Source organism: Vanellus vanellus (assembly GCF_965231255.1).
Source record: "Vanellus vanellus genome assembly, contig: HAP1_SCAFFOLD_87, whole genome shotgun sequence".
Classification (NCBI taxonomy): domain Eukaryota; kingdom Metazoa; phylum Chordata; class Aves; order Charadriiformes; family Charadriidae; genus Vanellus; species Vanellus vanellus.
The window spans coordinates 182403-198302 of NW_028127066.1; positions in this window are offsets into that span (position 1 = coordinate 182403).

A 15900-nucleotide genomic window follows, 5' to 3' on the forward strand; every position below is an offset into this window, starting at 1 on the left:
TGCCAGTTTTCACGTGGCTTGTAGATAACCAAGCAGGAATCTTGGAGTTGCTTGCTGCGACTTGTCTGGCATCGACTGCTTATCTGCTGTCACAGTGTCCCCTGCACCCAGGGTCTGGGGTGCCTGGATTCTGCCACCTTCCCGTGAGAGGCACAGCCAAATACGCCATAGCCCCGTGGCACACGTGTGCCGACTTTGTTAGTCGGAGCCCAGGATGTGGGATCAAGGCACCCGGTGGAATTACGGCATTACAGTTCCTTGCTTGGTTTGTCTCTTTGTGCTCTGATAACATGTGATTTGGGGCTTTTTGACCTCTCCGAAGCAATGGAGTCGTTGGCCTCGTTCTTGACCATTAGCTCACAGCCTCTCCCCGTGTTTGTAAGTTTCAGATTGGGATTTTTCCTCAAAATCAGCCTTAAATCAGCTGCAGTGAAGATCCTCTGACATTTTACCGTCCTGCCGTCCGTCTTCCTGTGATCCTTCAGCCGCTTTATTTTGTTGTTGGCCTAAATTACAGAGATGAAAAGGGATTTTTTTTTTTCCTTTTGTTTTAACCAGCCAATACCTGCAAAAAGAAAGCTGGGAAAAAAGACAGCTGGAGCTGGATGTTTCAGAGTGGACTCTTCACAGCATGGAGCCACGTGTACGTGAGCACCCCTTGGGTTTGAAATGGGAACTGTAAGTGCTTCTTTGGGGCCCAGATCCTGGCCCGTGACAAAGAAAGGGTTGAGCTGATGTTTCTCGAGGAGTTGATAGTAAAAAGCAGTCCCTAAAGACCGGATTTAAGAAAGGTCACTTAAGAAAGAGGCGGTGCGAACCTTGAGACACCTCGCAGGGGGGAGGGCTGCTGCGCCTTCTGGGCCTGCCAAAAATTTGGATCGTAGTGTCCGAGTCCGGGAGGCAGAGGGGAGGGATGGTGAGCAGTGAACTGGGTCTGTTCCTCGTGGGCGGGAGTGGGTATCGGGGATTAGGCAAGTAGGGTCAGGAGTGTGCGGTGAGCGCAGTGTCGGTGTGGGTAATGTGCGCTGCTTCCAAGTTGCTTTTCTTTTGAGACAGAGGGAAATCCTCCATCTTCTTTGCATTCCTTAGGAGATCCCTCAGCAGCTGAATGGAAGCGACTGCGGCGTCTTTATGTGTAAATACGCAGATTACATCGCCAGAGAGAAACCGTTCAACTTTAGCCAGGTGAGTGAAGGTCATAAACCCCTCCAAGCCCCTCTCGCCCAGGGACAGGAGCCAGGGAGGTTAGGCAGCAGCTCTTCATTGTGTCCGGGGCAGGGGCTGAGGTTTCGTACCCCGTTTCGGTGCGTAGTTGCTGGGATCAGAACTTCCAAGTGGCCTGGGCAGGGCAGAGCTGTGGTTCTCCATCCCCGCCTTTGGGAGCTGCTGCCGGTGAGATTCCTCTTGGGCAAGATACTGCCGCCAGCGGGTTTGGCATATCTGGGCTCGGTATCTTTTGGAGAAATGGCTTCTACCCTTTGACCAGTCAAGACACCGCTTCTTTTTCTTGATTTCGTTTTAGACGGGTCTTTTATTAGCGTGCTTGTAAGCTGTCGCGCGGTCAAGTCAATCTGGTTTTGTCGGGTTGTCGTGTCACCCTCTTAGGAACCGCGTGGGGTGTTGTACCCAAACGGTTGACAGTTCCTAAAGGGAACTTCCTATTAAGGACTCCGCTGGGCGTTTATGCGTGTTTGCCACCTCTTTCTACCGTGACGTCATTATTTAATTTCTCTTTTCTTTCTCTTCTCTTTTCAGACTCACATGCCATACTTCCGGAAGAAGATGGTGTGGGAGATAATCCACCAACAGCTGCTGTGACACGTGGACTCTTAGAGCTCTTCTTTTGATTACGTTTCTTCGACCTTAGTTACTTTTCTTAGGCCTTTAGTTAGTTTTCTTAGACCTTTAGTTACATTTCTTAGACGAATTTTCCTCTTTAGGTTATGAAGTAGAAGTTAAGATGGTTTATTCCCCCCACCTCCCTTATTTTGGAGACAGTAACTCTGGGGTTTTGGTACACAAGTTTTCCTCTTTAGCTTATGAAGGAGAAGTTAAGATGGTTTATTCCCCCCACCTCCCTTATTTTGGAGACAGTAACTCTGGGGTTTTGGTACACAAGTTTTCCTCTTCAAATTATGAAGTAGTGGTTAAGACAGTTTATTTCCCCACCTCCACCCACCCCCCCACCCCCCCTTATTTTGGAGACAGTAACTCTCTTTGAAATTAGCTAACGCACCTTAAGCAAGAGCCAGAAAGGTGGGTGTGACCTCGTTAAGGGCAGAGTGAAGAAGGAACATCGTCAACTTCCATGGCTGAGCCGCACGCTCGCGCCTCACAGCGCACGCGACCACGTTACAGACAAATGGGAAACATCCGTGGTGGTGGTTACAGTCGTGTTTGCCCAACTTACCTTCCCAAGGACAACGTGCTGAACTACCGTCTCCTCAAAGAGAGTTTTCCTCTGTTTCTGGAATATCTACCGTCTACTTGATTCCTAAAACTGGATTTGTCACGACCACAGAAAGAAAGCGTTTACCATCTCTTGATTTCTCACCAAAGCCCCTGTCCTTTGGGCTGGTTTGGGGTTGGCTTGTTTTGCTGCCTCCAGGGAGTTATCTAATGTGAAAAGAGAAGTATTTATTTCTTTATATAATATAAATATTTATTTTAATAAAAAGAGCCTTAATGGAAGGAAACTCTCCCTGTGTCCTGGTTTGAGGTAAAAGAGAACCAATTTTGTTCAGTAACTTGGCTTCTTAGCTGGGCCTCTTCTACCAACTGAAATTAACTGCCTATTGTGCCGTCAGCGTTCACTCTCTCAGAGCGATAAGAGCAATGGTTACAGCTGATGCCCAGGCATGGGATGCAGAGAGGCTCTTGCTTATACTCATTGCTATAACCCCCACGGCCAACCAGCTTTGTTATTTGCCCCGTTGGAGGGTCGGAAGCGGAAAAGCATAGTGGGGTCCCACCTGCGGGGAGGAGCGACAGGACAGGTGACCCAAAACTGACCAACAGGGTATTCCATCCCATCTGCCTCATGCTCAGTAGAAAAGAGACCAAAGGGATCAAAGGGTTCTTCTACCTGGGGAATGTTTACTTCGCCCTTTGATAATTATGCTGATGTGACCCCATCAGAGCTGGGGCATGGCAACCTTCTGGGCTCTGAGGATAAGGACTGGTACCTTGTTAAGATCGTGATTTTGTTGTTGATGCTCCTGAATGTGGTGCAGGGGTGGTTTCTTGTGAAACATCTGTGCAGGGGGAGTTGGAGGGGACCGTGCGCTGCCGCCACTCAGACCCGCGCAGCCGCTCGGCGATCTGCAGCGGCGCGAACCGCGGCCCCGCCCGGCCCGGCCGCAGCTGTCCCCCCGGAGCAACGGCACCACCGGCAGCCGCCTCCCCCACGGCACCGGCGCCACCGGCAGCTGCCCCCCCCGGAGCAACGGCGCCACCGGCAGCCGTCTTCCGCACCGCCACGGCACAGGCGCCTCCGCCGCCGCCTGCACCGGCACCGGCACCCGCACCACCGGCAGCCGCCCCCCCCACCGCAACAACACCGGCCCCTCCGCCGCCCGTCCCGGCACAAGCCGCGCCCCCCCCTGCAGCGGCACAAGCCACGCCGCCGCCTCTCCCGGCACAACCTACTGCAGCCACTACAACCAGTACCAAAACTACTCCAACTCCATCAAAATCGGTACAAGCCGCCCCGGGAACCAGGAGCAGGAAGAGGAGGTCAACTCCTTCCCCTGCCCCTTACCACAAAGACCACCTCAAGTCACATAGCTTGGGGGAGAGTTCTGAACAAGATCCAGGGGAGGGTCCTTCAAGACCACAGAAGGGAAAGAGACCTTTGAAAACAGACAAAGGCCAGAGTCCTTCTAGAGCAGATGCTGGAGAGGCCCCTTCTGGGGCAGCCTCCCCACAGGAGGACTCAGATGTAGAGGGAGTTGTTCAATCCTTCTCCGTGAAAGACCTGAGAAGTATCAGGAAGGACTTTAGTCGTCATGAAGGCGAAACACTTGTCTCCTGGTTGCTCCGATGCTGGGATAGCGGGGCAGATACCCTAGACTGAGATGGCAGAGAAGCTAGGCGATTGGGAAACCTGGCCAAGGATGGAGGGATTGTACCTGAAAGAACTGCCTGTGCGAGAGGTGATTTATAGTGATGGGCAAGCGATAGTAGACCCTGATGAAATGCCATGCAAACGATCTCTGCTCAAAAGGTTTGTACAAAGTGCACCATCACCATATTCCCACCCATTGTCAACAATGGTCTGGGGAGGATCCGATACTGACACACCAACTGTAAATGAAGGGGTTAAGAAGGTACGACAGTATGAAGACAGTCTCTCTGGTCCCTTCTCTGTGGCAGCCATAGAAAAGCTGACTGTGACCACCGAGAAAATGACTGAGAAACTGACTGAGAAAATAGAGCAAATGACCCAGAGATTAGTTGAGCAAACCGATAAACTGTTTGATAAACTAACCAAGGTGGAGGAAAAACTCCATGCTTTCCCTGTACAGACTCATGTTGCAGCTGCTAAGAGGAAACGCCCTCCTACTCAAGAGAAAAACCACCCTCCGACTCAAGACAAATCAAAGCTGATGCGAGATATCCTGTGGGTTTGCCTCTGTGAATATGCAGAAGACATGAAGAAGAGGGATGGAGAACCTACCTCAGCCCTACAGGCACAGGTGCTTGAGTTGCAAAATGAAGCCGATAGAAGAAAGGATTCTTACAGGAAGAAGGTTGCTCCAACCTACGGTAGGCGATCCTACGGACCAGGTAGGAACCAATCTGATAATCGTAGGTACTACGGTCAACAGTAGAGGTGCCCTGCCTCCAGCCAGGAGGAGGAGAGGGACAACCGACTTTATTGGACTGTGTGGATTCGATGGCCTGGCACATGAGAGCCACAAAAGTATAAAGCCCTGGTGGACACTGGTGCACAGTGGTGGTGCTTTTTTTTTTGCTGTCTCCAGGGAGTTATCTAATGTGAAAAGAGAAGTATTTATTTCTTTATATAATTTAAATATTTATTTTCATAAAAAGAGCCTTAAGGGAACGAACCTCTACCTGGTAATGAGAGAGGGTGATTTATTCTTTTTTTTTTATTTAACTGAAAAAAAGTTGGATGTAGCGATGTGGATTTTCGCTCCCTCACAATCCCCCAGGAAGAGGATTGGAGCCAGGAGGAGCATCGGAGCACAGAAGCCGCGAAGCGATGGTCACACAGTGCTGCAGGGGCAATCGAGGTGTCGTTCAGTGGTGAGATGAGCAAGCAGCATCCCGAAAATCCGCCCCTGGAGAGGGGTCAGCGGTGTACGGACGCTCTCTGTGTTCTGTAAACCCCCTGTGGGGAGCCCCTGCTGCCCCCTTGGCAGCGCCCGGGTGGCTGTGACTGCTGAAAGCTGGTTTGGTGCGTTGAGGTGTTAGGTGGGGTGGCAGCAGCCCCTGCCCGCCCCGGGAGGGGGGACACCACCTCTCCGGTGGCACTGGATGGGTGGGAGGGAGGGAGGGAGCACAGCTCTGGAAGCCATGGAGAAAGGCGTGGGGGTGTCCCTCATCGTGGCAGCCCCCAGCAGCCCTACCCCGCCACACGGCCACCCCAAGGACACCCAAGCCCCATCTTGGTCCTCTCCCTCTTGGGTGATGCCCTTCCACCCGCCCTGGAGGTGCGCTCCTCTCCTGCAGGGGGGGACGCCCAGCACTCGCCTGGCTAGAGAAGCACCGGGGGGGTGCTTAGGGGGCATCTGAGCTTCCCAGTTACACGGGCATAATTAGGGCGCCCTTAAGAACCATTAATAACCACTTTGGCTCTGCTAACCAACTGCGGCGAGGCCCCCACCCCGCTTTAGCGCAGGCTTTGTGATGCCAACACCTCCCTGAGCCACTGGGTAAAGCGACGCCTGGCAAAAAAACACCATCACCCAAAGAAAACCCCACACCACATCCCCCACTCCCCGCCCACCCCTTCTCCCCCCATCACAGCCATGGGACAAACTCCCACCACCACCACACCCCAATCTCAGCTCGGCCGTGACACCCCCAAGACACTGGAAAGAAAGCAACCGAGAGCAAGCTCAGGCTCCTGTGAGCTGCAGAGATTTCTCTTTGGTTTTTGATGTTGTCGTTGGGTGGGTTTTGCTTGGTTGTTTTTCACACAACACTTTGCAGTAGAGGACAAAAACGTGGTGTCGCAGCCCCCGGGGTCGGCGCCGGCACTGCCACCTCCCCCCCCCAGCTCCTGTCCCTCCTCTTGCCCCGCAGCTGTTCCCACTTTCCTTGCTTGGTTTGGTTGGTTTTTTTTCCTTTCTACCTTTCTTTTTTAATATGTTTTCGCTTCCCCCTTTTTTCTCTTTTACCCCTTTTTTCTTTTGACCTTTTTTGCTTTTTCCCCCTTTTTCCCCCCCTTTTTTTCTTTTTCTCTTTTTTATTTTCCCACTTTATTTTTCCTCCTTTCCCTTTTCTCTTTTTAAACATTTCTCAAGCTTTCTCCTGAAGGAACGGCCCCTGGCTCTCCGCTAGCAGAAGGAGCCTACGGAAGAGCTCTGGCACTGACATGGGCAGGAACACCCACAAGTGAGAACTGGATAGACAAAAGGCTCCTCAATGATGACACTGGGGCAGCCCGACCTTAGAAGCAGCAGAGGAGCAGAGCCACCCAGAGCCACCCAGAGAACAGGAAGGGCTATTCAGGGCCTTATTGTCTGCGCGAAGTAACCATCTGCTGAGAACCGGTCTGGCGGCTCAGAGCTCAGCCACAGCAGCACTCTTGAGCCAAAGGGGAAAAGTACACCGGCAGGAAGACTGGGAGTCTTCCTCCACAACAACCCACAGATCATGACCAGAGTGGTGCCTATTCCCAGCCTACACTAATGAATATTACGCCTTTGCATCAGAAAGGAACGCTTGCTTTACCAGCCCCTGGGCGAGTTGGGAGCCATCCCCCTTGCACCCAGCGCTGCAATAAACATGCTGCTTTGTAACTCGCCCCGAGTTGGGGAGTTTCTTTCCCCACGTCAGCACCCCTGGGATTGCTTTCCTTCTCCCGCCTCGCACTCGCTCGACATGGTTTTTTCCAACTCAGTCTTTTTTATTAAAAAAATTAATAAAAAAATGCTCCAACTCTCAGTTTTACAAGGCACACAAAATCTCTAAAAGGGAAACACAAGCGTGAGGTGCTGAGGTACCAAAACCTGCCCCTGTTAGTCCAACTAAAGGGACAGCGTCGGGAGGCGACGGAGGAGGAAGGGGGAGGCTGTGGGATGGAGAGAGCCCTCCCCGTACCCCTCAGCTGCGCATCCTCGCAGCGCCGCGGGAATGGGGGGCTGTGTGTCTGGGCGGGTCTTTGGTTTGCTCCCCTGACCTGCTGGGGGTGGTGGAGGAGGTTGGAGGGGGTTGTCCGGCAGTGGGGTTACATTCATCAGGCGGTGCTGGGCGGCACGACAGGAGCATCACTTGCTGTGCTGCGAGGCCGGGGCTCCCGGAGCGTGTTTCTGCTCCTGCTGCTTCACCTGCTGGACCATTTCCCTCATCTTGCACTGTGCAGTCTTGGGGAGGAGAAGGGAAAAGCAAGAGGTGGGGGTCAGGGCACTGTTTCTCCCACCACCACCCACCCCTGAGCCCCCACCGAGCATCTCGCCGCTCCCAACTTTTCACCCCGGACAAGCCCTAATTAATTTCAGGTTTCTGGGTTTTTTTAACTTGTGCTTCCTCCATCGCTCCTTGAGAGAGGCTCAATTTTTTGGGGGGGGGCCGCCATCCCGCTCGAGTGGACAGGAGACAAGGTTATGGAAGATGAACCCAGGTGGGATGCGGGTGGCTTTGCCCGCACCGAGGAGTCCATTCACAATGTCCTCACGTCCAGCAGCATCAAAATCATGGTACCCAGCAAAGAGCTCCCCTGGCGCTGAGGGAGGCCAAGCCAGGCTGGCAGCACAGTGCTGACCACAGGGACGCTCTCAACTTGGCCCTTACTGTCCCCCACACCCACAGCCCCCACCCAGCGCACCTTGAACTGAGCCTCGGGCGGCCCTGTGATGATGACCATGCGCTCGCTGCCCTTGGGACCTTCTGCCGGTGCAATCTGGGGAAGTATGGGGGAGAAGGAGCGTGAGTGCAGCCACCGCTTCAGCAAGACCTTCCCTCGGTGGCATGTCCCCCCACAACGCAGGGCAATCCCCCCATGCAGGAGCATCCCCTCCCACCCGAGCCGGGCTCCTAACCAGGGTGCTGCAAGCCTGGCCTTCTACTAAACACAGGCGGGAGAGGTGGGCCCATGCCAACGGGTACAGGAGAGCTGGGGAGAGACTTTTTACAAGGGCATGGGGTGACAGGACGAGGCGGAGTGCCTTCAAAGTGGAAGAGGGGAGATTTAGAGGAGATAACAGGAAGAAATTTTTCACTGTGACGGTGGTGAATCACTGGCCCAGCTTGCCCAGAGAAGCTGTGGCTGCCCTAGCCCTGGAGGTGTTCAAGGCCAGGTTGGATGGGGCTTGGAGCAACCTGGGCTGGGGGGAGGTGTCCCTGAACAGGGCAGGGGGGTGGGACTCCATGATCTTCAAGGTCCCTTCCAACCTCAACCGTTCTGTGATAAGTTGGGGAGCAAAACTGCTCCCCGCACACTCCCATTCCCTGACCTCGGCAGTGCAGAGGGGAAACTGAGGCACGAAGCGCAGGACCAGCCCCGCAGCGCCTTCCTCACCTTGATGGAGGCACCCGCAAACCGCACCAGCTGCTTGATGTGCTGCCCCTTCTTCCCGATGATGGCCCCCACCGCCTGCGTCCCGATGAACACGTTCACAACCTCTTGCTCCGGAAGCTGCGGGGGCATGGAAGAGTGAGAGGGTCAGGGCACCAGCTGGACAGGGGACAAAGGAGGTGGCTGTCCCCATCCCACCATCCCATGGTAGTGGTTGCCCACTCTCCCAAGGTGCCCCAGCAAAGATCTCCTGGAGAGGGGGGCCAGGCACCTAAAGGGTGCTGATGTGGGAAGGCGCTGGCTGGGGGAGCTCCGCCGAGAGCTAGCTGAGAGCTCCGCCGAGGAGCTCTATGGTGGGAGAGAAAATGAGGGTCAGTGATGGCCCCAGCATGCCAGACCCTTCCCAGCCACCCCCAGACCCACGCACAGCAGCAAGACACCACCATGGGGCTGGGAGGCAGACGGGGGCTCCCAGTTACCCCCACTCCCCCCACGCTGCCACCTTGCCGCCCGTGTCCCGCATCTGCAGGGGAAAACCACGACACAACTCTCTCCTGCTCTGCATTCCAGCAAGTGCAACCGGATGCTACCTGCAAACCACCACTGCTCAGCTGGAGGACGAGCAGACCCGGCTCCCCTGCCCAGCCTGGACGCCGCTCTCGCTCCCAGCCCTGGAAAAAAAGCCTCTCCAGGACGGGGCTGCAGCAACACCCGCACATTTCCACCCCACAGGAAACAGCTCGTTAACGAGGGGCGAGCACCGCATTTCAAAGCCCCCTTAGGAGCAAGGCAGCGCCCCAAGAGCCAGCCCAACCCCCCCGCACACAGCTCAGCACTCACCACACGCTCGCCGGCCCCCGCAGCAGCGGCTCGAGCGGGGCTGCCCGCGGCCGGCGGTCGGGCGCCGCTCCGTCACAGCCGCTCACCATGGTGGAACGCCGAACGCAGTCCGCGTCCTTCCAGTCGCGCCGCAGCCATGGCGCAGCCGGATGCGGCTACCGGAGCTCCGCGCCAGAGGGGCGCAAAGCGCCGTGCGAGCGCGGAGGAAAGGGCTCGGTAAGCCCGGGACTGGCATTCCCTCACCCACCGAGGGCAGAGGAGGCAGGAGGGGGCGCGCGAGAGCCCGCGCCGCCGGCCGCTGTCGCTCGCCTCAGGCCTGCGGGACGCCGAAAGGCTTCTCCGCTCTCCGAGGGGCCCCTCCGCTCTCTGGGAGGCTTCTGGGGGGCCCCTCCGTCTCTGGAGGGCTTCTGGGGGGCCCCTCCGGCCTCTGTGGGGGCCTCTCCCCGAGGGCAGACAGGCCTCTTCCCCGCCTCCGGGCACTCCCCGGCCTCCCGGCGCCCAGCTGCCAGCCGGGGCCCGGCTCGGGGCTTCCGGAGAAGGGCAAGCGCCTCCCCCAGACAGAGCAGGGCCAGGCGGGACGGCGCCGGCCCGGCCCCACCGCAGGGCAGGGGCAGAAGCGGGCCGGGCGGCCGCTAACGGCTCCCTCAGGCAGAGCACAGACGGCGGCGCGCCTGCGCGCGCGCACCCACCGCCCCGCCCCTCTCTCCCCCCTCAGCCTCCCCTGTACCGATGGCTGTGGGGGCCCCTCGTCGCCCTCCTCGCCGCCCCGGGACCCGCCGCCGCGCAAGAGGCCGCCCCCCAGGGCAGCGAGCCGCCCCGCCGCCTCAGGGCCGCCCCCGGGCATCGCCCCGGCGCCCACTCCCCCCCCATCTCCCCGGCCAGAAGCAATGCTATCAGCAGGGGTCGGGGGCATAACAGTTCAAGAGAAATTCCTTTGTGTAAGAAAGACCAAAGAGTTCTTCAAAGGATCCGGCTGTCCTGACATTTGGGGGGGCAAAGAGAGGAAAAAACCCACCTCGGACCAACCTGTGTGCTCCATTCCCAAAGGACAAAGTGATTGAAGTGGGTGTATGCCCGAGTTGCTTTCCCACCTTTTATGTCCTGTCCTCCTTAGACTTTTCTTTGCAACTCAGTGTAGGGATTTCCGAAACGAACTTAATTTGTTGGCGATAGGAAGAAAGGTAAAATGTTGGGAAGCATTAACGGAATGAGCCAAAGAGGCCTAATGTGCTGCAGCGGGATCATTAGCTCTCTGCGAGCGGTCGTTGGCTGGGAGAGGTTGGGGGGTGTTGAGGAGGGCTGCAGTTAGGTGTATGTGCCTGAGATGATCCCAGGGGCGCTTGGAGGGGGAGACCTTTGGGATAGGAAAAGTAACTTGGGAAGTTTGGGCCCTGTGAAGGGAAGTCAGCCTGCTGGGAGCTTCCCTAGGGTTGCAAAACACTGTTGTGTGTGTTCTTTCCTCAGCGTTTGCATAGTTGTGGATGATGATGATGACGAGACTCCGCCGAAAAAGCAAAAATCAGGTATCGCGCATTACACAAGTACTGAATATGCCCGATTTTTCTGAGGTTTCGTGTCCCTTGGAAAAGTCTGGCTTTTGTGCTCTGGCATTGTTCCTGAAACGGTGGCTTTTCAAGCTGTTGGCTTCTTGCCTTGTGGCTCTCTATGCCTATAGCCAATGGCTTGAGGGTGTCCGGTAGGGCTTAGCCCTATAGATGACGGACGTTCTCTGCGGTGACTGTGGCAGGGCCCAATACTTTTACTGCCAGCAGGAGATAGCCCAGGTCTCTGGCGCTGAGCCCGCGCCTGTCAGCAGAAAGAGTATCTTAAATCCAAGCTGTGTGCTCCCTCCTGTCTGTATTCGCAATGTACCTCTGTTGGTTTTCTATCCTGTTCTTATACGGCCTGTCTTTGTTTTTTAGATTATTCCATCTCTGAGCAGAAAGAGAAAGTTGACGTTTCTGCAGTGCTGCAGTTGCCGACCAAGGCAACCAAACGCCCGGCGGCTTCCGTCAGCGAAGATGCTGCCGGCACAGAGTCTGCGGAAGAGGTTAGCGAGGGCTTTGAAATGTAAGGGTCTGTGCAAGGTGCGAGAGCAAGCGGCTCTCCCTACTGCATCTTGAGGTTGAGCCTGCTCTGAGCCTGTACAGCAGTAGGTGGTTCTTTTGCATTTCTAGCAGGCAGCTCTAATGTGGGCTGGGTTTGCCTTACTCAAGCCTGCGTCCTCTGCTCCGGCACTGGCAGCTGCGGGAGGAGCAAACTGTTTGTTGTCTTCCAGATACTTGAGAATGGTTCAAGTTTATAGTTTTAGTGTGTTTGCAAACTGTTATTCTCTTTCTCAAGCTTGTGGTTAAGGAATCAATATACACTACCTGACAAGAAAAACTGCATACTTGCTCTGGATAAACCACTTTCTGCTCATTATCCACCAGTCCAGGAGAGCGTTCCTGTAGGACTTTGGCTCTGTAAAAATGAGCCACCTTGACTGCCTAGTTTGGTTCAAAGGTGTAGTGCAGTTTTTCTTATTGCCCCATGGGATTAGAGGGCTAAGAGACTGTCGGGCTCTAGTTCTTCGTTCCTGAGAGAGTCGTTAACTCTTATTTGTACACAATATATTTCTCAAGGGCCGAACTATCACCCTTTGGAATGTTTAGAAGCCGACTGAGTGATAACTCAGTGACAAGACTGTATTCTTTTAATTGCTGCACATATGAGAGCCTGTATTCAAAATTTAAAGCGTACCTGTCAAAGGTCCTGCCAAGATTTGCCGCCTTCTGCAATCTGAACCAGCAAGTCATGGTCCCCAAGTCATAGTAGAGCTGACTAAGCCTCAGGAAGTGTGTTTGCTGGGATTCACATTCAGGTTACACTCACGCTGGTGCTTTTTTGTTGTTTTCTTTTAAGCCTGGGTCCACTTCTTTAGAGCCTTCCACTAAAAGACCACGATTTTCGTCACTCGAGGTAGCCGTGCTGCAAATTGGTAAGGCTGACATCAAGTTATACGACTTGTTTCATTTTCACCCTACCTTGTGTACTGTCCAAGTCTACCCCTAGGGTTCTGTAGGGATTATGGCAGGCACGGGACGAGGCAGCATCTGGGAATACTTGAGCGTGACCTCTGTTTCTTACCCGCATCCTCGCATTGCTTCTGGAGTGGAGCCGGGCGTCGATCTGGTCGTCTCGGTACCAGAGCTGCCTTGGATGCAGTCCTTCCGTTCTGATAGGTCCACTGTTAGCTTGCCAGAAGCAAATTGTTTTCAATGGTCCTTTTAGGTAGTAGATCCTGAGGAGCCTTTTGTATTTCAGGTTTCGGCTGGCAATACCTTGTGCGCGCAACTTGCTGCAGTTGCCGGTGTGAAAACCTGAAAATGTCCTAAAGTGACATAACACAAATCATATGATGATGTGAGAGAGAAAATGACAATTTATCTTTGGTGAAGCTCGTTACTGTAAACTCATAAACCTCTTCAGTTTCCTTTTATACTTACCCATGCCTTACGCTCTTCTCTCGTAGGTCAAATGCCGTGTGGGACCCATGCTCGCTTGACTAAGGAACCACTCTCTCGTCCTGACAAGACAATTCCCCGTCTGAGGTAAAAATCCTTCCGTTTTCTTTGACTTCTTCCCCGAAAGGTTTACTGCCTATGGTAAGGGAGGTCGTCAGCTGCTTCCCCTCCCGAAGAACCAATATTAAACTTTTTCTTTAAATCCAGCTACTTAATTGACACAGGAGATTAGCTAGAGATTAAAGGTCTGCGGTAAGAGGAAGCGTTGAACTTGAGAGGAGGCTGAGGACACAATCAACAGCGTATCTTCAAGGCAGTTGTTGTGATTTTCACTTTTACTTCTCTCTACTTCCCCATTAGCCAGTTGAAGACAGCAGGTCTTCATCTGAAAGTCATAAACATCTCGTGTCTGTCTCCATCGTCATCGGTGTACGTGCTTGACAAAGCAGGTGGTGGTGGAGGTGCACATTGGAATGTTCTCTTGATACCGTTTCTTTTGCCGTTGATGTTTTGAGCACAAGCCGGAAGGGCAAACAGAGCATCAAAGCTGCTCCAGACAGCTTCTTACCACTGAGGCCACCAGTTAAGGAGTGCGCTGCGCCAGAATCCGCCACTGCAGATGAAAATCCATACCATGAAAATGATACAGAAGAGAGTTTCTCATGTAATTTTGGGTGCGCTGAGTTTAAGCGCACTGCATTTGAGAGCAGGTCAAGACTCTGCTGTCGGCGTCTCATCTGCCAGTCGTTGCTTATTGTGGTTTGGCTCATATTTTGGAGCAGATCTGGAGCCTGAGAAAGAGATTCCTTTCAGAGGAAGCTAAACCAGAGAAGTTCCTGGGGAAGGTGTCTAATGCACTCCAACCGCTACTGAGCATATAGTCCCTGAGGTCAGAGCAGGGCAGGTCTGAAGTAAAATGTCCCAGCAGTGTGGATGCTGTGGACATTGCCATTCTCAGCGTCAGCATAACCTTTAACAAATAGATTGAGCAGAATTGGTCAGGGCTGGTTGAAATGAACGCTGTCTTGTCCCACAGAGTAAAGTGGCCTCCTCAGGTTAATGCAGATATTTGTCGGATGTGCAAAGAATATTTTGTTCTTCTTAAAGAAAAACCCCAAAAGCCAGCGTGAATTGGTACGCACTGATAACAAATGCCCCCCGTATAAAAATTGTGATTCTCCTCTGTTGTTTGTTTCCTGCCCCAAAGTGTTCAAGCCTCCTCCAAGGAACCAGTGGCGACTGTGAGTCACCGGGAAGAACCAAAATACGGAGGAGACGTCTATCCACGTGCAACACTCAGGACCGGTGAGTATCCCCATGATTCCAATCCGTTCCACTTTGTAGGTAGACGTCAAATCCGAATAGGGCATTTCTTACACACTCGCAGATGACGTTCCGAGTTCAAAGTGCTTGCCAGAATTCGAACTTCCTGACCATACCGTCATCCTTCAAAGTTTTTCCTTTTTTTTTATTTATCACTCAGAAATGGAGAGCTGTGTACATCTGATGGTGATTGAAAGTCGACTTCTTGTTTTCTTACTACTGCTTTCCTGTGCAGGTGTCGAATGTATAGATGTTTGCTGCCCGCAGCGGTCGCAGAGAGGTGATACGATCAGGTAGAGTCTCTTCTAATGATGCTTCTTGTTCCTTTTGGCTCTGCGCGTGTATCTCTTTCAGCCGCTGGTAGAGTCTCGAAGATGACCAACGGTCTTTGATCGTCTCAGTGCTGTGAAAGAGAAGTAGCTAGCTTGCGGCTCCGGAATTGCTTGCAAGCCAGTTGCATCTCCAACACAAGCGAGAGCCGTGCTGCGTGACAAAGAGGGTTGTGCTGGTGTGGTGTTTGCTGTGGGAAGAAAGCCAGTAAGGGTGCGAGTGGTGGCCGTCCCAAGTTGTCCTTGGATGTGCAGAATCCGTTTTTGTTTGTGAGTCGTTCTGCCGAGCCATCAATGAGCTGACATTTCACTTCTTTCACTTGGAAACCCGCATCCTAAGCAGAAGGATTAGAGAGCTTCTAAAGCCTGGTGGGACTTGAGGCAGTTTTGGGGACTTTGTAAGTCCCAAAGGATGCCTGGGGTTTGCCTAGGAGGGGGAAAAAGGCAGCGTGCAGTTGGGTTTGAGAGGCCAGCGGCCTCATTGGTATTGGCTGTCTGAGCTGGCAGGACTGTGAGTTGCGACGGCTTTGCGGTCTTTATGGAAACAGGTTTTTGGGGGCAGTAGGTGCAGCTACAGGGAGAGATTTTGTACGGCGGTAAGATGCACGCGTCTTTCTGCAGTGACCTGCCCTTACATGAGAGAGGAGAAAGCGTAGATGGGAGCAGAGGGAGGTTCAGTTGCAGCAGTCCTGTTTTGTAGCTAATTCTGTCCCTATTCTTCTCCCCGCTTTAAAAACTAGTGCTGTATTTAGCCTTGCAAAAGCCTTTCTTGTCCAGAGGGTGAATTCTTGAGAATTCCATGGGACAGGACGGATATAGAGCTCGCTTCTCTCTCTCCCTCTCCTGGCAGGTACTGCACACCAGAAGAAAACTCTGCGGAAGAGGAAGGAGCAGTGAAAGAAACCATCGCAGGGGTAAGCTTGTGTTATTCCCAAGGAAAATAGAGCTCTTTGTGATGAGAAACTTCAGCACTCTTCACATGACTTCCTCAACAATATCTGTATTTGCCCAGGTTGTTTTTCCCCGGGAAAGCGGGAGCGTTATTTGATGAGTAGCGCTATCGCCAAGTGTTTTCCGCTGCCGTTAATTTTGTTTCTGGACTATTAGGAGCACACTACACTATACGGTTTTGATTCTTCCCCTTTCACGTGTTGGGTATAGCCTCAAAATCTTTAGCGCACAGACTTGGTTGACC